We start from the raw sequence: 21,051 nt of genomic DNA, 5'->3' as shown, positions 1-21,051 counted from the left end.
TCAGAGATTTATTGGAAGGCCTATAAAATACCTTGCTCAGATATGCCAACTATGGGTGTTGTTATCAGGTGAATCTCAATATTATTAAATTGGCCAGTTTTTAGACATTTAAGGTCACATTTTCAGCATGTATCCTAAACTTTATTTGCAAAAGTTGCTGTTATAGATATTTTATATGAACAAATTCCTTATTTTCTTGTCCCAAACAGATGATTGAAAAATGCGCAACTTGTAAATTTTGCTGCCTGCTTAAAACTTGACCCTTCACATATACAATGTGTTTGCCAGTACTTGGTATTGTTAGCAGTTTAATCAGGCTAAACAGCAAAAGACGAAGGAGAAGGGACCAACTTCTTAACTTTAGAATGTTAGTTTGACTAAGGTAGTATAGTGGAAGCAATGTGAGGAAGCGTGCATTGCCATTGCCAAATCTACACTTATTCTTTGGACAGAACAACTCATGCTAAAGCGCTATCAATGTGACACCTTTTCTCAGATCTTTGAAAAGAAGAATAAAACCAAATATCTTAAAAAGGTCAAAGACAATCTATTTGATGACAAGATAAATGAGGCACCCAGAATTGTAATGCAGAGCTTTTCTGCATAAAGGTGGAGACATGATCTGGTATTAAAGCACAGAACTGGAAGTTAGGAGATATATGCCTTTTATCGCCAGATCTGTCATAGACTTGCACAATTCACTTAACTTCCCTCTTTCTATTTACATAATCATAAAGATACGTAAGACTATAGAAATATTTACATATTAACCGAGGTGTTATGAGAATTAAACACTACACATTCTCACTATAACTCTGCATTATAAAATATAATTATATTACTGCTATTATGAAGAAATTGGTAGTGCCAAAGGGAGCAGATCTAAATATGCCATTAAAAACAACAGTACTTTAAATAAATGTCCTACAATCATAGTTTTCCAGAGTTTCACTTTTCACCCAATGTTTATTTGAGAATCAAGGACACACATGATATTTCTACTACCCCCGCTAAGCAGATAATTCAGATATAGAAGATTTGTTTGAATAGACAGCTCGTGAACAATAGAAAAAAACAGACTCTCAGACATGCAAGACACAATGTATTTATTGTAAAGTAAAAGAATCCCTGCAACAAACTCAGTTCTTTGGAAAAACATTCAAGTGTTCATTTTATATACAGGTCAGATTTTCAGCTGCCTCAAAGTAGCACAGTTCCAGTGGCTGCATTAGAGCTATCCCAATTTAAACCAGCTGAAGATGTGGCATGCTTTTTATTTAAAAATAACATACTGTTTTTATTTCTGGAAGACATATTTTCCAGGCAAGACAGAGAGATCCCATTTACATATACCCGTAAAATGTGTAACCATTTTCTTTCCTAATGAAAAAAAGCATTTATCTTATGAATTAGTAGGGATATGCCAAGTGGGCCCTATTCAATTTGGATTCAGATTCAGCCCAAATCAGGGACAGTGACTCAATTAATTGATTTGGATCACTGTCCCTGATTTGATTTGGCTGAATCTGAATCTGAAGATTCAGTGCTGATTTGGAGAATCAGCGATTCAGACATAGACATACCTTTAAATGTTTTTTCTACATACCGTGACATACTAGCGCAGCTTGTGAACCCTGTAATGCTGAGGTGCATGGAGCGTCCCACGGGAGTGCGGGGGGCCCTCCATGTGCATGGCAGTGAACCTGGAAATAGACCAGAAGTACTTCCAGTCCACTTCTAGGCCCACTGGGGAGCACTCAGGGTGGGGGGGCTGCACTCCCCTGGCTCGGCAATCAGCTGTGGGGGGACCCCAGGGACTCCAGCAGACCCAGGAGGCACCAGTTGCTTAGCCAAGGGGACATGGCGGGGGGGACAGCATGCTCCCCAGCAGACCAAGAAGTGGACCGGAAGTGCTTCTGGTCCACTTCCAGGTCTGCACCCTAGCATTGCAGCATTCACAACTACCTAGAGGTATGTAGAAAAAAAAACATTTAAAGCTGTGTCTATGTCTGAATCTTTCTGAATGTCTCCAAATTGATTAAAAGGGTTCCAATTCTATTCAGAGAGATTAAAGGGTCCTATATAATTCAATTCAGATCTGGAGATTCAGCCACTGAATTGGGCCAAATCTCCATTAACTGAATCAGGGACTGAATCTTTGCATGGCCCTATGAATTAGTCTTTCTAGATCATTCCCAAAAATCCAAGGAAAGACCAGGAAAAATATTTCCAACCTGCTGGCCCCATTTTTGTGTTTGGAAATGGAATTATTATTGAACCTGACATTCCTACTTCCAAGCTTTCTTTTTTTTCAAAGTGGAAAATCCAAGTTTCAGATCAAGGCAGCATCAAATTAATGTTAAGTAAATGTACTTCGCAAAATCCTGTCTCTATGCTATGAGGAAACAAGAGACCTTCCACAAGCACCTTATGTTTGTATATTGTGACATTGTACCTGATGTATTATTCAAAGAATAATCAGGGTGATGTGGGAAAAGTCTGGGCTATGTAGACAGGGTTCTCATACAAACTAATGTTCACCCTATTATTATATTAGCACTAAGAAAGGAACAACAGTCAAAGGGGACAGACCTAAAGCTACTACTGAAAAAACATTCACTTAAAAAAAAATATGAATATGAGCAATATGAACTATGGCAGCCCCTAATACAGAATGACTGCTTTAAGTAACAAAACATTCAAGTCCCACAGATGTTACTGTGCCTCCATGTCCACATAATAGGCACATAATTTACAAACAGGTTGGTCTCGTTTTCAAAGCCTCTCCCTAGAAGAGTTACAATACAAAGTACCTTATACTGAGTCTTCTAATAATGCTATATCTCTCTCACTGCTGGTTTCCAATACAAGAAATTTCTGCAATGCCAAAAAAGCAAAACAAAACAAAAAGTTCACAGGTAAAAATCACAGGCTCTTTTGCCAAATGTTCTCACAGAGAAGCAGTACTATAGGGAGACCCCTGTGCTTTAGGCAGATGACAGTTGAGTTTTGAATCCTGTCTTGCATGTAATATCTACTCATTTGAAGCATCGGCAGTAACACTAGATGTTGTTAGACCCTGACTCCATGCGGCGCCCAGCAACTAGGGAGACAACAATCCAATTGCTCATGGATCCTGTTACTCATTCACCAGAGAAAGCAGGGAGCAAAGATCAGTACACATTGCTTGCAACAGCTTTATTCAGAATGGAGACAGCTTCGGGTGAATGCCCTCATGGAAACACAGCCTGTGAAACCAGGGGAACAGCAATGAACAATACTTTTTTCCCCACATTTATACACTTTGGTTTGTACTCATTAACATTCATTCCAACTCTGTCCCTCCTTTTGTTCCACCCATTTTTCCTCCCATCTCAAGCTCCACCTCTCTTCATTGTTTGCTTCATTAGCATGGAATTACCCATGCATTTTACTCATTTACATGTCTTTTTGTTATGATTGCATGTCTATGTCGTTCACCCCACTTCTTTGGAAAATGGCTGGACTTTGACTAAAACCTGGAAGCTCCTGGATGCTTCTTCACCGATCACCATTCACCTTTTCTCATATGTCCATCTTGGATTCTGTTACCAATTACATGTTGTTTTTCACATTCCAGTCTGTTTTTCCATCTCAGGTTGTACCATCCTCCACATTCCTAAAACGTCACCTCATTCACAGAACACAGACTCACTTGCTGCTTTATCCTCAGAAAATAGTTGACACAGTTAAGATGGTTATTTAGCATAAGCAAATGGCTGGCTTAGATCTCATTCTGCCTTGTGGTCAGCAGCTCTGCTAGGTCACAGGTCATGCCTTGTTACAGGTGCAGATTCAATGCTTCCCAAAAATCCAAATATTGTCACCCTAACAGATGTTTCAGCTCCTTATCAGTTTAATTGCCATTTACACTGGGTGAATCTACACAAGATGTTTACTGTGGGGCTGCCTAATTGGGTCTGCAGTAGTCTCAGTGGCTGTGTTTACACAAGATGCTGACTGTGAAGTAGCTCATTACTACTGCGCGGTAGTGTCACATGACAAGAAGTATGGTGGAATGCTACAGAGCATTAATAATGAGCTACTGTGCACTCAGTGGGCACGTCAACATGAGACAACCATGACACACAGTGACATCGCCATGTCATCATGCTTCCTTGCTATAGGATGTTGCTACAGCGATGTAGTGGCTAAAAAAACCCATGCACCACTGGCATTACACAGTATAGGTTGTTACTGCACCATCATTTAGTACTTCCAAAAAGAAGTACTAAATGATGGTGCAGTAACAAAGGTGCTGTAAGGGCAAGTGTAGATGCGCTCAGTGTCACCTAAAATCTATTGGGTGATGCTAGTGAGCAGTAACTCCAGTTACTGCATAGTCATTTAGTACTTGCTTATATATTCATTAATATACTTTATAATTGTATAAACAAGTACTAAAAGACTGTGCAGTAATAAGTGCACAGTGAGCGTCTCATACAGATGCGGCCCCTGTCTACACATGCAGCCCTATTACACCACAGTAAACTATTTAACTCTGCCATACATTAGTACTTGTAAACACAAGTACTATCCTACAGCGGCATTATTTAGTATGCAGAAATGCATGTGTAGTTGTTGATGGGGCTGGCAAGGGTGCTTCAGTATGGGGGCTGCCTGCAGCTAGCTTTTCTGTTCTGCAAGAGCCCCAGCCACCTCCTCCTCAGCACATTGAGCTGTGTCAGAGCAATACTGGGCTGCTCCAACCTGGCTCAACATGCTGCAGTCCTGGGTGCACATGTAAATGCAGCACCTGAAAGCAATAAACTCCAGCACAATATGCGCTGGAGTTTATTGCTACATGCTAATTGCATGTGTAGATTCATCCATTGATTTTGATTCTAGTAAGCTGAGATGTCAAAGCCATGATGATATTTAGGCCAATGGATGGAATTAATCCATCTTGACACCACTCAGAAGAGCAGCTCCATTATGCCATTCCCCGCATCTCTCACACTTGCCAGTTTCCCACAGACTGTACATCCGCATAAGCAAGAGGAAGGACAGGAATAGAACTGGAGGTAAGTGAATGCCTGTCACCTAAAATTCTAATACCTCCCCCCCATCTTTTATGACATTTAGAAAAGCACAGTTTATTAGCACTCCATTTTATCTGCCTTTTCCATGGTACAAGGTTTCTTTTGAAGACTAGAGAAGAAGTATTTAAATGGTGCAAAAATAGACTCTTACCATCATATACTGCTTTCCCTTTCTGCAACAGCTGAAGCATAATGGAAACCTTGGTCTTTTCTTCCCATAAAGGCTGATGGCAATTTTGCTTTCCTTTATCTCTGTTTAGGTATAGAAGTATAGGGATATATTAAATCCACTGAAGCGCATCATTTAATATCTGTTTTGTAGATGATAACCATGCATTCTGAGGGGATTAGCACAGGGGGACTTAATTAGTACTGAAATGAACTTTTACTGTTAGTGAAGTGAAACTTCACTGTAAGGGGAGTTCATTTTAAGCATATTCTGTGATATTTTATTTCAAATGTGGTTAAAATGAACTGCATTTTCATCAATAATAGCAGATGTCACCATTCTTCAGAACTCTAGTTAAAATGTTCAATGCACGGTCAGAAAAAGACCTGAAAATGTGAATCATTTAACATTTATTTTTAATACTTTTTACAACTGTGCCTGTGCCCTTCCGGACTGAGTGATACAAGTACAAATATTCCTGGGAAAATGTGCAACCAAACTGCGATGTGTGTCTTAATATTGCTGTTTTGAAAATGGAAACTGTCTGTCTTTGTTTAAACGCTAAGGGGCAGATTTTGCTCTTGGAAATGCACCTGCAATCTCCTTGCCTTCATTGATAGTGATACATACATATCCACAACAATCATTCACTCCTTTGTCACTGAGATAGACAAAGCAAGTTAACCTAGATATTTAGAACCCAGACTTTTGGAACACAGAGTAGTGACTCTGAGAATGTAACAAGATTATTTCTGACATTATGACAAAGAAATATGTAGCAAATAAGTAAAAATAGCTCCTGCAATAGCTCAAGTGGAGCTATTTTGAATGTATGAATTTCCCAACCCTCCAAGAAACATATGCCAGATTCTCCTATTTTCATGGCTATGTCTGTGCTTGCATTCACTTCATATAATACTAAGGGCAGTGTTTGAAACCATGACATCTGTGCAAAGAATCCTCAGACTACTTTCTATAAATGTCTTTCTACTGGAAGTTATTACAGTACTGAATAAGTGGGAGAAATAGGAGCTCAAAGTTTAGTAAAGAAGATATATTTTAATGTTATTGCAGAACCACCAGTATTTTAATAGGTTACCATGAGCACCTATAAAATGAGCATAATTTTAGCCAGGGATTCCCTTACACTTTCTAGGCAAAAACAGCTTTGAATTATGAGTGGGAAAATGCAAAATTTGAGGATAAGCTGAAAACTCTGGAACCTGAATCACCAGTGATGTGCTTATTTTACAATACATCATTACATGATTATGTCACAATGTATCTATGCCAATTTCATCACCCAAGCCAAGTAAAGAGGTTCTGATGGCTAGAAAATGGTATTTAGAGGTTTGCTTTTGGGAACTGGCTTGTAGGTATTAGAACAATGATCCAGGGGAACAGCAAGGGTTAATTGATTTCTAAAAGATTTTTGGGGAAAAAAGTTTCCTTAAAGGCCCACTATTTCTGATATAGGCAAGTGTCAAGTATTGCAGTCACTTGCAGACCTGTAGGACACCACCTGCTGCTCGACTAGGATGTTATTGATTCTAATTGATGATCTACATGCCCACATTTTTCCTGCCATGACTTGATGTTAACAGAGTTAGTTCATTACCTGTATGTGTAGTCCAATTAGTAGTCTCACCGTCGTCCTGTGGGGTCCTATGTTTCTGAGGGCTCCGCCACCCCTAACCCCTCACCCATTCCACCAGGATTCTGACCAGCCAATAGGTCGTGCCACATGTCCTCAGTTCCAATCAAACAAACAACAACAGACAAAAAGAAAACAAGAAAACAAAGAAGGCTGTCCTGGCCTGTGTTATGGTTCCTGCTGTTTACAGCCAAGATCTAAATGAAAATTGACCTTCATGTGGTCAGTCCCTCTTTGTTGGCTCTCTCTTTCTCTCTCAGAGCCCCTTGTGGAGGTCGCCAAGATTCCTTTTAGCACCTTGAGTACATCTATGACACCATCTTATTGTCTTGTGCCACTTTTACATGTATTACGGTACAGCGGAAGTCTATAGTGACCCTCTATTAGGGTTATTACGGTACCTTTCTCACTGCCGGGCTCCACCAGCTCCTGGCATGTAAACAAACAGTTCTGCACCCTGCAGGGTCAGTAGACTTGGCTCTAAGTCCCCGCTGTGGGTCTTACTCTCTGCAAGAGTCTCCTACCAGCACTCCACATCGCTTTCAGTGTTCTCTGCTGCATGTATCGGCTCACTCCTCCTCCTCCTCCTCCTCATTCCAGTTCTGCGCTTCTCTTCCTTTCCTGTCCTGGGATCTTCTTTATACTGGCATGGGAGTTCTCTTCCCCTCCCTTTCCGAAACACCTAGGTAAGGGAGATTTCTGCCGGGCTCCTTGGGGCTGTGGACCTGGGGTCGCTGAGCCTTTGTTTAGCCTGTGTGCTTTGGAGCATGGTGGCTCCTTCTCTCTCTCATGGCAAGCAGCTAGCAGACACACAGGCTGGGAAATTGAAGACATGTACCACACTGTTCCATAACATGAGATAAGGGACTCTGCTGCATTGGCCAGGTTACAGTGCCCAGTTGCAGAGCCTTTGGGATTTCTGGTTTTGGAATACAGACCAAATTAGGATGTATGAATGTGATGGGGCTGTGAAACAAAGGAATATGCTGACAGGACAGAACATGAACAGTATGGTGACCACAGGGAGACCAATCAATGATGCCCAATCTGAAGAATAATCGAAGGAGGAAAAAGATACAAAAGAAAGGATTTCACAGCAGCAAAGGGTCCCCAAGAGGGAAGCCGAGGCCACCATGGACAGAGGTCACACCACCAGCCCATCTCACGTACTCCACAGGAGGGGAAGAGGGGAAACCTTTCATCTCTAGACTGCTGATATCTGACATTCAAGAGGGAACCTCAGGATGAAGCTCACATACTGGCCAAATATACCTTGACCCTGTGACAGCTCTAGAACTGGTAGCTATAAAACTGTTTGCATTATTCTTATCTGCTATCACTGTGTATCAATAAAATTTACCTGTTATTGAATGCAGAGGTCATTGGTCTGAGATTTTTAGGTCTGCCTAGAACAAGGTAACAGGTAATAGATTCATAGATGTTAGGGTGAGAAGGGACCTCAGTAGGTCATCGAGTCTGACCTTGTGCCCCAGGCAGAAAAGAGTACTGGGGTCAGACAACCCCAGTTAGGTGCTTGTCAATTCTCCTCTTGAAGACCCCCAAGGTAGGGGAGGGCACCACCTCCCTTGGAAGCTCATTTCAGAATCTGGCAACCCTTACAATGAAGAAGTTCTTTCTAATATCCAACCTAAACTGGGGGGCTGTGGTGTAGACACCCACACAGTCAAATGGGTCGCCAACTGGCTGGAGGGCCGCACCCAGAGGGTGGTAGTGGATGGGTCCTTCAACCTGGAAGGACGTGGGCAGTGGGGTTCCACAGGGCTTGGTCCTCGGGCCCACACTGTTCAACATCTTCATCAGTGATTTGGATGTGGAGGTAAAAAGCACCCTGTTCAAATTTGCTGATGACACTAAGATGTAGGGGGATGTGGGCACACTGGAAGGATGCAACAGGCTACAATCAGACCTAGACAGGTTACAAGGGTGGGCGGATGAGAATAGAATGGGTTTCAACACAGACAAGTGCAAGGTGATGCACCTCAGGAGGAACAACCGGCACCATACCTAGAGGTTAGGGAACTCCCCTCTTGTCAGCACGGAGGCGGAAAGGGATCTGGGGGTCATCATTGACTCCAAGATAAACATGGGCCGGCAGTGTGGAGAGGCAGTTAGAAAGGCCAACCGCACCTTGTCATGCATCCACAGATGCATTTCAAGCAGGTCAAAAGAGGTGATCTCCCCCCTCTATGCGGCAATGGTCAGGCCGCAGCTGGAGTATTGCGTCCAGTTCTGGGCTCCACACTTCAAGAGGGATGTGGACAGCATGGAGAGGGTCCAGAGGAGGTCCACTCGCATGATCAGGGGACAACATGGCAGGCCCTATGAGGAGAGGCTACGGGACCTGAACCTGTTCAGCCTCCACAAGAGAAGGCTGAGGGGGGATCTTGTGGCCTGTTATAAACTAGTCAGTGGGGATCAGCAGGCATTGGGGGAGTCACTGTTCCCCCGAGCAGGGCCAGGAGTGACCAGGAATAACGGTCACAAGCTGGCAGAGGGTAGGTTTAGGTTAGATATCAGGAGGCGCTACTTCACAGTCAGGGTGGCTAGGGTCTGGAACCAGCTTCCAAGAGAAGTGGTGCAGGCTTCTACCCTGGGGGTGTTTAAGAGGAGGTTAGATGCACATCTTCAACATCTTGAAGTGTTTTGAGATGTTCTTTCCTGCCATGGCAGGGGGTCGGACTAGATGATCTGCTCAAGTCCCTTCCAACCCTAGAAACTATGAAAGTATAAATCTGCTCTCTGTCAATTTGTGGTTATTGTTTCTAGTTACTCCAGGGGGTGCCCTAGTAAATAGAGCATCTCCTATTCCCTGCTGCCCTCCTCTGATGAATTTATAGGCAGCCACAAGATCACCTCTCAGCCTTCTCTTGCAAATGCTGAAGAGATCTAGGTCCCTCAGTCTCTCCTCATAGGGCCTTGCCTGCAGGCCTCTGACCATATGAGTGCCCCTCCTCTGAACCCTCTCAAGAGTCTTCACATCTCTCTTGAAGTGTGGTGCCTGAAACTGGATGCAGTACTCCAACTGTGGATTTATCAGTGCCACATAGAGGGGGAAGCATTACCTCCCTGGACCTGCTCATCATGCATCTGCTCATGCATGATAAAGTGCAGTAAGCCTTATTGATCACTTCATCACATTGACAATTTATGTTCATCTTGGAGTCAACTATGACTCTAAGATCCCTTTCTGCTGCTGTGCTTCTGAGAAGGTCATCCCCCAGCCTGTAAGTGAGGTTCTTTTTGCCCAGGTACAGCACTTTGCACTTACCTTTATTGAACTGCATCCTATTTTGTTCTGCCCACTTTTCCAGCCTGTCCAGATCTGCCTGGATCTATTCCCTATCCTCTGGTGTAAAATTTTTTTTTTTACCTTCGCCTTATGCTCTAGGAATGAGATTCCAGTTTGCTGAAATCTTCCTGGCTAATAACTGACCTTTATGTCTAGTCTTCTTCTTCCATTTGCATGCTCTTCTACATTGGCACTGCAGCAGGTTGATTCTGCAGACACAACATTATCATAATGCAATGTGGCATCATCATGTCATTGCATTTGAGATACAGAGGTTTTTTCAACTTGATCCTAGGATGCTCAACTTTAGGTTGATGCATTTAATCATTTAAATTTGAGTGCCATAATTAGATCTTTCTCAAGCCATATACCCAAGATTTAAACAGCTGTCAACATGAATACATAGTTATTCCTTTTCATTTCTTCTCCTGCAATACATTCTTTTGTCATGAACAATATCTGGAATACCAGTGACATTTAGGTTTAGGTTCATCTCAGATGTGGATTGGTTGCAAAATTTTCTGCAATAGAAATGCAGATTTACCATGGATCCCAAAGAAAAAGGTAATTCAAGCCTTATCTCTTTGATGACATGCATGTAAACTATGTTCCCTGGTAACTAGCTGCAAAAGCTATTGTCTAATTAGATTTAGACTGTGGTTATTCAGTCAAATAGACTCAGTGAATATGAGCAAAGAATGGGGGAAGAGTATAAGAGATTTATCAAACTTATAGTAGCAATTTTAGAATGTTAGCACTGCCCTTGGCTGATATAATTTCAGCACTTCTAGAAATAGCTGTAAAGAAGACAATGTTGCCCACTGACCAAGAACTAAGTTAAGCAGTAAAAACTTTAGATTAGTAGAGAGATCTAAATTCCTTACTCTTCCCACATCTCCTTTATATGCAACTTGATTAATAACAGCTGTAATAACTACAAACTCAACTCGATTCATTCTGTGCATGTGGCAGAACATACAGAAATTCTAATAATTATCAACTCTACAGATATTTAATATTTAGTTGGAAAATAAAACTAATATACAGCACAATTATAGCAAGGCATAAAATTGTGAACAGAAGAACAGAAGTCTGAATTTATCTTCTGCTGGATTTCCTTCTGGAACAAGTGTATACTTTTCTCCAAGGACCTGATTCATATTCCACTATGACTTTCTTTGGATTTTACTGGTATTGGGATTGGCCCTGATAAATGGCACTTGGATTGGGCCTGATAATATGCCAATTTTATGGAACTGCTCTCTTTTTGGGGAAAACGAACTCCATAGAGTGTTTTCTGAACTTCATTAAATCCAGGAGTATGGCAGGGATGAGCATTCAGAGCTACTTGTAGGTCATATGTATTTTTCCCTGTAATTTAAACTTATATTTTTCTCCTCAGTGGTGACCCTGATAAAAGAGTTATATATATATATATATATATATATATATGGTACCCTATATGGTACCCTGTATTATTTTTGAGAAACAGATAGTCCCTCACACTAGGTTAGCACAAGTGGGTGGCCTATTTTACTCTTTCATATTTATTTTCATTATAATTTTCCCCTTTTGGTTCCTTACACTGTATTTTTCTCATTCTTTACCTTTCCAAGACATTCATATTAGATCAGAATTAGGCATAATCATTCCACCTATTGCTGCTTGCAGCAGGATCCTGCTGGCATATTCCTAAAAAAAAGTGGAAGATCCAATAACGGCAAGGCACCACTCATCTTGACTACTTTCTCCTTGTTTCCCTCCAAACACATCACATTTCAATGGAGTCCAGTGCTATAGTTGCTTGCTAGACAGGCTCTGAACCAGAATGGTATAATCATGAAGAAAATGGGGAACACAATGTCATTTTTAGGCAGAAGGCCAGTTTACTAGTGTTTCACACATTAAAAAACACAGCATGTGTTCTTTTATTACTATAGAAGTCTTCACTGCAAATATTTCCATATGGTCCAGTCTGAATCCTGTGATGCCTGATCAAGCATGTCTCAGATTCCCTGGGTGTTTTGATTTCTAGATGATCAGAGGAAGGCAAAGGGCAGAATGGGTAAGCTGTCCAACAGTAGCAATCAGATAACTGGAATACAAATTCCTTTTACTTCCCTCAAAGAGAAAAAAGATTCATTTTTTTTATTTCCCTTGTCATTCAGGGAGGAAGTCATTTGATTTCATACGTAGCATGTCAACAGATTTTAAAAATTAATACATGCTGCCAGGGCTACTTTTTGTGGCAGGAACATCTTCTGAGGTAAAGGTTAGAGAATTATGACATGGTTGTGTGAGTTATAAATCAGTCCAATTTATTTCAGAGATGTATTCTGGAAGAAGGAGTGTGTGTGTGTGTGTGTGTTAGCCTCCACTACATGTTATATGCATCATGCAATTACAGGGTTAATTGTGTAATGAATTTAAACCAGTGACATGTGCAAAGTAACTATTCACACCATTAAAAGTCCATCCAGCTATAAAGGTAAAGCTGGAAAATGTGTACTAAATTATAGCTGGTTTCTATCTAACTTTAATGATGGACAGACCTGTTAGTTGACAGAGGGTGCACCATGCACTGCAGCAGCTGGAAGTCCTGCAGCTGATGGGACTCCCGGCCATGGCACCATCCCATGTGCTGCTGTAACTGGGAATCCTGTCAGCTGATAGGACTTCCTTCTGTGGCAGCACCCCATCAGCTATGGGACTCTGATCCACAGCAGCATGTGGGGCACTGTCACAGATGGGAATCCCGCCCGTTGATGAGTCTCCCATTTGCACAGCAGAAACCAGTGCAGGGGAAGAGTCCCTATATCAGCAATAAGGCATGATGGGATTTGATGCTGAATCCCATAGTCATGCCTCATGGCATGTCCCTATGGCATGGCAAGAGGTGTGATTGTGTGAATTGTGCATTAGATTCTATTTTGCCTTCAACCTGAACATCTAGAGGGGCCCTTAGTGAAAGATCATTGCAGTCCTTGAGCCACAGATCCATCCACAGAAGCTGTAGGTCTTTCTGTAGGGGAGAATAGGCTGCAGACTGGGATTCTTCCCCTTTTCTTTCCTCAGCTCTCTCTTCTAGGCTTCAAGGGCAAAACACTTTATCTCAAAATGGGTTGGTGCTTGGTTGAGGCTGCAGCACCAGCTCCTCCCAACTCTTGATGTTTGCATCTGTTTTCTTGAAATATGGCTTCCACGTGACCTTATAGCATTTCCTCTTGTCACCATGAGATCCCACCATGAGATCAGCATTCTCTATAGTGATTGCTGAAGACCATGGGATTGCATGAGGATACGTTATGGGCCCAAAGCTACTAGCTACTTAGTGCCCATTATGATTTCTTTGATGAACTTGTTGGTTACTTAGGGATATTAATGGGAGAAAAACCCTTTCTTGTGATGGTCTTCAACGCAGAGAGGTTTTTCCAGTCTCCATAAAGTAACATACAGCCCCAGGACTGTCATTTGTGCCACCATGTGCTGCTTACTGTGACTGAAAAATGTTAGTAGTTATGGCACAAGCTTCAGCCTCATAGGCTGTTTTATAGCCAATTCCACTACTTCCAACAGTCTCCATGCCCTGCTTCAGCCTTAATTATGAGTAACAAGACTTACCAATCCCTCTTTCTACAGCAAATGAACTGATGATTCCAAAGGTAACCCCAGGTTATTCCACTTCAATTTCTATTTTAATTGCTCCTTGGAGAGACACTAGAAAACAAATAAGGAGTAGGAGTAATCTTTCATTCTTAGTGAAGTTTACCATTTATTCAGTGCTCCAGTTAGAGGTAAATGGAAAATGCTATTGCATTGTTTCATCTTTCTTTATGAAGGTTTCTTGACCTCAAACGCTTGTCATTTTATTCAAATAAAAAATCATTCATATAAATAAAATATTTTTCAATTTCTAAAGTGAAATTTATGCTGAACTGACAGTCCGTAAGACTAACTGACACACTTTCTTTTTTTCCCCCACTGAAGAGGTACATAAAAGATAGCAGCAATGTAAACTTCCTCATACCATATGTCAATGCATCCCAAATCTGACTCAGAAAATCCAATTCTGGAAGTATTCTGCTTCTATATTCCTTTCATTATTAGCTTTTCTGATAAGACTATCAATAAAGGGTGCCATTTGAAATAATCCATTCTTTGTAGGAGACACCTGCCTGTAAAGAACTAGATTGAAAATTCAGTTCAGCAAAATGAGACAAGAGAGTAATGATCACAAGAGTATATGGAATTGTATACTTTTGCCAATCCTATGACAATCCTTATCAAAAGATTCACTAGTAAGAGAAACCATGAGACATATGTATGCTCCAGTCCCTGTGCTTTGGTATGTATGTATGTATATATGTATGTAGAGTTAACCAAGAAGTCTCACTAACAAAAGGAATATCAAGATGCTAATATGTGACAGGGCTTTCTCTTGTCACTTGATGTGCTCAGGCAGTAGTGGAGTTTTAAATATATATTCGGGAAAGGACAGAACGATTGATCCGTATTGCAGGGGAAAGAGAGTAGATAAAAATAAAAGTGCATTTTCTTATTCCAGTTAGGAAGGACGAGAAAAAATGTGTGTTCCTTCTCTAATCAGCAAATCAAAGAATGAGCAATTTATTAGCCAGGATAATAGACTTGGCTTCTAATGTGCCCAATTTGTCACCTGTTATAAGTCTATACCAGAACTGTCACTGGCAGAGATGAAAATGATTGATCTGTGACTTTGCATTATAAATGGTAGTGTGTACAGAAGAGGATGTTACTTTTCACAGGCTACCTAAAATCACGTGGCTGCCAAGTAACAATAAACAGTGACTTTTAGTCATTATAAGTCCCTAAATTTGAGTTAGCTGGCTGTTGAAGATTATGAGTAATTGGAAGATGGAGGGTGAGGGTAAGGAGATATACTGAGAAAAATACAACCCCAATCTTCTCTTCCATTTCACATCAGCTGGTGGTTTCCATCCATTTGCTAAGGCTTTCAGGACCCCAAAATGTATCTGACAGTGCCAGTGCCACAGGCTTACATACAACTGACCCGAAAATAGGGGGATGAATTTAATTTATATGGTTTAAATAACAGATTATATTCTGGGTCACAGAATTCCCTTCTAAATCCCTATTCCCTTCTAAATCCCTATTCCGCTCCCATAACACACACACAGATTTTATTTGACTGGAATTTACCCTTTCCATCTTTGCTGTCGTTGATGCTCCAGTCCCTGTGTTTTGGTTATCAGCCTTCCAACAGCAAAAACTAAATTGGGATCCCTTTACAAGCCATTGATTAAATATATTCTCCATTAGAAAAATGAGTCTTCAATAAATATTTACTGTGTTCGAAGAGGGTTTTGTTAATAAAAATGGAGAGAAACAATATGAAAGTATTACAGTAGAATGCTGCTATTTAGAAGATAGAAGCAACAAGTAGTTCAGAATCAAATCCCCCAGGAATGGGTTTGCATATTATCATTTCAAACATTTATGCTATTCCTTTTTCATATTGGCAGCTGTGAATAATTCCATACTGTGAATTATTCTGCAGGCTATTAATGTCTGTGGCCTTGTACATCAACAGCAACTAACAACAACAACAACACGTTCCAGACTTTTCTTGAAGTGATACTTTAAGTGAATTTAAGCTGATTGCGGCTTTCCTCAACAATACTTTTTTTTAAGCATGCAGACGTGCCTTTCATCATATCCATTCAGGAAATGTTGTTTTAATAATCAGAGAGTTATATTTAATGTAAATAGTCTTGTAATACAGTTAAAAAAACACTCCCCTATTCTCTGACCTTTTCAATCACACTTAGATGTTTTCTTTATGCAAGAAAATAAGGCCTCTTTAAATCTGAGCCATTAGTGGGCTCTTTCTCTTCAGTTTGCTGCTGCTGCTTTTACTTTTTTTAAGTGTCTATGAAAAAAATCTAAATGTGATCAAACAGTTATCAAGAACTTTCTCCAGCTCTTTACAGAGTCATTCAATCAAAGCAGTTAATAGCCTAGAATATAGTTACCCATAACACAGTGCTGCTTCAACATCTCCATGATGGGAACAAACAGCATCCTGTTTGCAAAATCAAACATTATTGTTTCTAGGTATTTATAAATTATCAGTATATATAAGCTCATCTTTTTTATTTATCATGTTTCCTCAGACTTCTGAAAAGAGAGACCTCAAGATAACTTCAGTGCCCACATTCAGATGAGCACAGCTGTACCACACATTCAGGCATTCCCCACACTGCTACCTTGCAGCTCAGGGGTGGGGTTTGACCCTGGGAGATCCCAGAGTGAATAAAAGGTGCATGGAAGAAAAGAAGGGTGGCACAGTGCACATGGTGGCAGTGCATGCTGCCCAAAACCAAAGCCTGGCCAGCCAGAGCCATGCTGCAGTATGATTGCTGGCCTCAGCCTCCCCTACCCCACCTAGGGTAACCTGCTGTGCACCAGAGCAAGTGTGACACAGTCATTACATGGGGACACATAGCAGCAGCAAAAGGTGTGCCACTGCTTCTTGTCCCCAGGGAAACAAATGTCTATGCTTGTGTGAACACGGGAAGTATGTAGATTTCCATTTCAATTGCTCTGCTTGGTCCAGGCTGAATGATCTTTAAAGACCAAGTTACAGTAAAGCTCATTAACTTGTACTCTGAGCATCTCAGTGTTGTGCTTCAGGCAAGGGCCCTGCTACCTAGCTGATGTTTGGGTAACTTCAGTGTGTTCTATAGAGATAAAACTCAATTTGCAGTCCTCCAGGATCCTAGAATGCATTGCTGTCAGCTCCTTCCCCCTCCCTCCACAGAGACAGAGCCCAGGTGTTCTGACTTCTAGCCACACCCCCACTTGTCAGCCCTCTAGTGGCAAGTTACAGCTGTGCAGTTAAGAAAAGGTATTAACCCTTAATGTACAATCGCTCACAGCACATTTTAACTTTAACACCCCTTAAATTCCCACAGCTTTAATATTGTCTAAGTATAATATATAACTTCAGCCTAATCACACAAGCTATTGAGTAGGGGCTGCTTTATAATTTTATATATTAACCATATTTCCATGTGAAAACTGCATTTTGACTTAAGATATTTTTTCCCCAGAAATGCATGTCTTTTCCATGTAAAACATAGACAACAATGATGTTCTGCTTTGTTCACATTGGCATTTTTCATGGAATCTAGTTTCTAACTAGCTTTTCTATTGCTTCTTTTGTATCAGACTTACTCCATAATAAGCTGGTTGTTTCCTGGGAATGTGGTAACTAAAGAAGAAGGCCAGTTAAAAAGAGGGAAGGCCTGAAAAACTTGTGAAATACAGGTATTGGGTTGGCTAGTATTGTTCTAGTAGTCTGGCATAGAAAAGTATACACAGCTGTTGCCTGAGCTTTACTAATTTTGGGGATAAATACAGAAATTCAGCATGGTGCATTTCTGAGAGCTAACGTTCTTAAATATTAAATGAATTTTAGATTTGGTTTTCTGTATCCAATATGTTCCTGTCTTTTATCTAAAGAACCCATATGGACTAGAAATGTATACCACCTGTACAATTCTTCATGCTGAAGACTGAAGTGCTAAATACTCTTCACTATAAAAATAAAGCCGTGTTTCTTTTTCTTAAACATGTGTTTATGATTTTTTATATTTTTTAATTTTTTGACCTTGTGTTCTCTGATATCTCCTCAAAAGGAACTTTCCTACAGGTAGTCTGTCAAGGTTATTAGGCCAGTTATATTTTAGATCTCAGGCCTAGGCTCCTATATGAAAATAAAGGACAGAAAATGTCTGTTCCCAATTTCACAGTTGAAACATTTTAGGGCTGTGTGGTTCTACCACACCATTAAGATAATTGAGGTAGGGCCAGATTTGTCCTCCCTGCTTGCACACCACTTACGAGAACTAGGCACTGATTAAGCCCAATGGACATCATAGGATATATATTAAATAATAAATATTATCAGTGTAAAGCATTATTTTATATTGGGACACTAATGGAAAATCTACTTGTTTTCATATTTGCTAACTCTGAATCATAAATCGAACAGAGCATGTTTGTACTCATGGGTGACTAGTGCCTCTCCCCCCCCCACCAGGACCAGTCAGCAACTGCAGGGGGTCCCTCCCATGGTCAATCTTGTGGACTGGAGAGGGAGGGTCCCCCTGTGGCCACTGACTGGGGGAAGTCCCCCCATGGCCAGTCACACTCCCAGAAACACTCCTGGCACTCCCCAGCCGGTGCTTGCAGCTGGGGGAACTAGTGTTCCTGCCTGCCACCCTGCCCATCACCTAAGCAGGGACTGCACCAGTACCTGTCAGGGGGTGCACCAGCACTCCCAGGGGGTGCACACGCACCCCTATGTACCTCCTACATGTTGCCACTGTTTGTACTAGTTCTTCTCTCTTTTCTGTGAACTTTCCTGATACTTGTTTTTGTTGCCTGGGCTAATATTTGTCTCTCATTTGTGGAAGTATAGATATTAATTCAGGAACAAAGGAAACCATGCCAAAAATGTTTATTCAACTACAGTTCTTTACTACCTGGTATGAATGGAGGGTATCTGTGCAGGAGTAAGCACCAGGCACCCTGTTACCCATGCAGAGGACTAGCCATTAAGGAAAAGGAGAACACCTGCCACTAGTCAGAGGAACACTGCATGGAGTGAGCTGGCTGCAGAGGTAGGCAATTAGATGCCATACACTAGGAATGCCTAGTTCAGGTGTAGCTCTGCTGCAGTAAGGCAGTAGAGCTGAGCTGAACCAAGGAACAAGGAAACAGCTGCAGCTGTACTTGCCAACTACCATGGCAACTACTTGGCAGGTCCTGATAAATCAGACCTGCAGGGGGCAGGGAGAGCCACATGACCTGCAGGGGTGGGACTTAGGAGGTATAAAAGCCCAGGGCTTGAGACCAGGATGCAGTCTGTTGTTGTAGGCTACAAGTGTCCTGATAAGGACTCTGTTAGAAAGGCTGGCTAGGGGCCTTGAAAACTACAAGGTACTGGGGATGGAGCCCTGTACCTAAAAGACTAGACCTGAGAGACCCATTGAGAGCTATCTGCAATGAAGGCTACAGGTAGGAGGTTGCAGGATTACAGGGAAAGGTTAGTTACACAGCCAGAAGGAGTAGGAGTTAAGTTATAGCCAGTGTGCTTATGCTTGTGTTGTAGTTCTTGCCAGTTTGGGTTTGCTAATGAAAGGAAGGTCAGAAGGTCCTACAGGTACCAAAGAGGCATACAACAGCTGTGGGAGTCCTGCCAGGGACTGAGCCCCAACATACAAAGCATGATTCTGCTAGAGGATAAAGAGAAGAAAAAGGAAGAAAGACTTGACCATACAGCCTGAGAGATGGAATTTGGGCCAGGGGGCCCATATTCCAAAAGGGATATAGCCTAACAGAGTTAAGACCAGGGACAAGGGGCACCTAGTTCAATAGGAGCCAGAAACATAACCCAAGAAGGGTAAGAAGCATAGATTAGGAAGGATGAGAACTAGGACCTGAGACCCATAGCCCTAAGTGTCACAAGAATCAACAGGCCAGGGAGCCCTCTTGGCTACAAGGACCAACTCAGAGTGAAAAGTTAATAAAGTCACGTCACAAATGCAAACATTCAGATTATGAGAGGCACTGTCTCTTTAAATGCTCTCTCTCACTCTCTCACTCACCAGCTGCAATAGAGCACTAGTGCTGAGCATACCTATCTGACGTGTTGGAGTCTGCAGTTGATGGCCAGAAGGCCTGTGCAAATAGAAAACTATTTGGTTCAGGTTTGGATTCAGCCAGTTCAGATGCCAGTGATTTGATTCAGAACTCCGAATCAGTTTCCTTCTTCGATTCAACTGAATCAGCTCTGAAGGTTCAGAGCTGATTTGGAGATTCAGCCATAGGGTATAATGGGGAATCAATGAAATAGCTATAACTTTGTTGTTTTTTTTTTATCCAAGTTTGATGAAACTTGCAGGCATGGTAGCCTCTCCTCAGAGCATGAAGCCTGCCAAGCTGCCAGGAAATAGGTACAGGGGTTTGGGGGGAAACTTCACCCCAAAACTTGAAAGCAAAACTCAATTCACGTGTATGTGTTATGTCACAGTTAGGTTAAAACTGCAGGGATGGTAGCACTTGCAGAGGCCACAAAGCCTGCTAGGTTTCAAGAGGATAGGTGAAGGGGTTCTGGGATCCTACACCCCTAGCTGCTGACAAGAAAAACTCTTGACATGGGTGCTTGTGCAACTGTGTCTGTCTTGGGGGCACCGGGGGTGGGGAGAGGGCAGGGAACTACTACAGGCCTCAATGCTAAGCCCTGCTGCCACCTCAAAACCTTCCAGCTGTTAAGGAGATAGGTGTAGGGGGGTTCTGGGGCCCTGCACCCCTAGCTTATGACAGATAAAACTCGTGACATGGCTGCTTGTGCAACTGACTGTGTCTGTCTTGGAGCAGTTGATTGTCTGTATTGATTATTTCCTCTCCTTAGTCTGGTTTTGAAGGTGTTAATCCTTGCTGATTAACTCGTTATCTAGTAGCTACTAGTAGCTAGCTACTGTGTATTGAGCTGGTGCTTGAGTTAATCATGACTGATTGGTAACACAGTAGCCTAGCAGCCAGGTCTGCAGTAGTTCTCCCTGACCCCCGTGCCTCAAGACAGACACAGTCTCACAAGCACCCATGTCACAAGTTTTACCTGCCAACAGCTAGAGATGCAAGGCCCCATAACCCAGAAGCCCTGCACCTATCTCCTTGAGAACTGGCAGGCTTTGTTGCCACAGCAGGGGCTAGCAGGCCTGCAGCTTTCACCCTGCTGCGCCTTAACACACACAGTGTCACCCATGTC

The 21,051-nt window shown here is 41.9% G+C and overlaps 1 long non-coding RNA gene across 3 annotated transcripts in view; it reads right to left on the bottom strand.

Moving 5' to 3' along the window:
• Positions 1–1,114: 1,114 nt before the first annotated feature.
• Positions 1,115–21,051, bottom strand: part of LOC149859735 (uncharacterized) — a 61,548-nt gene continuing 41,611 nt past the window's right edge. The window contains exons 4-7 of one of the 3 annotated variants that reach the window (XR_016443585.1): positions 13,836–13,931; positions 10,359–10,423; positions 5,233–5,333; positions 1,115–3,707 (exon numbers count right to left, since the gene is read on the bottom strand). This is a non-coding gene — a long non-coding RNA (uncharacterized LOC149859735). Of the gene's footprint in view, positions 5,334–10,358; positions 10,424–13,835; positions 13,932–21,051 lie in introns of all 3 variants that reach the window. The other 2 variants (XR_016443586.1, XR_016443584.1) reach the window with 2 other exon arrangements.

The sequence above is a fragment of the Crocodylus siamensis genome, chromosome 7 (assembly GCF_052110815.1).
Source record: "Crocodylus siamensis isolate JL-2025a chromosome 7, ASM5211081v1, whole genome shotgun sequence".
Lineage (NCBI taxonomy): Eukaryota > Metazoa > Chordata > Crocodylia > Crocodylidae > Crocodylus > Crocodylus siamensis.
This window is presented reverse-complemented; position numbering and strand designations above follow the sequence as displayed.